General features: G+C 43.8%; 1 non-coding gene across 1 annotated transcript; it reads right to left on the reverse strand.

Moving 5' to 3' along the window:
• Nucleotides 1–271: 271 nt before the first annotated feature.
• On the reverse strand, nt 272–466 carry LOC150104913 (U2 spliceosomal RNA). The gene has a single exon (XR_016548615.1). It is a non-coding gene; the product is annotated as a U2 spliceosomal RNA (small nuclear RNA).
• Between the last annotated feature and the right edge of the window lie 242 nt (nt 467–708).

Consider the following 708-nt stretch of genomic DNA (forward strand, 5'->3'; position numbering starts at 1 on the left):
TATTCTAGGGGAAATCGTGGTATCTTAAGGGTTCTCAGGATGCTCCCAACCATGAAGGGAGATACTTTTACTTGGCCACAGCCAAACCCTTTGAGAAGCTTTTCTCTGGTCTCGATATTTTTGGTCACTACCTGGTATCTTCCTCCCCCATAAGGGGTAAATCCAAAAATGTTCTCTGCGCCGACGCAGTTTATGATAGCTTTCGCCATCTCCCTTGCCGGTATTGTGGCGTCAACCTCAATTCCGAGGGTACGCACACGCGGCAGAATGGAGGGCATGATCAGATGGGGGAACCTATCTATTCCCACCACCAAGTGTTTGATATTTCCCCAGTCTGGGGTTTAGAAAGTTCTGCAAATTTCTCGTTAAATATCGTGAAACCCGATGGGACTCGTACCGATATTAACGGTTAAGAACAGAATCTATATACTACACACTTTGATCTAAGCCAAAAGGCCGAGAATATCAGCTATATCAGTTATATATCAGTTATATATAACTGATATAGGCTAAAACAGACTAAAAGTCAAGTTTGCGCCTGCAATTGATGCAAGTCTAACTGATCCCACAGGTAGTGCAGGACCAGGGCAACTCGTGGCAAAGGTGGAACAAGCTCCGATCACTAATCTTAATATTTACCCTTAATGCCAAAACACATCTCCAAGAAGGGGATGTATGATGTTTTGTATTAAAGGCAAGGGACCACTA

The sequence above is a fragment of the Typopeltis vanoorti genome, chromosome 7, assembly GCF_054136105.1.
Source record: "Typopeltis vanoorti isolate ZY-2024b chromosome 7, IOZ_Tvanoo_1.0, whole genome shotgun sequence".
Classification (NCBI taxonomy): domain Eukaryota; kingdom Metazoa; phylum Arthropoda; class Arachnida; order Uropygi; family Thelyphonidae; genus Typopeltis; species Typopeltis vanoorti.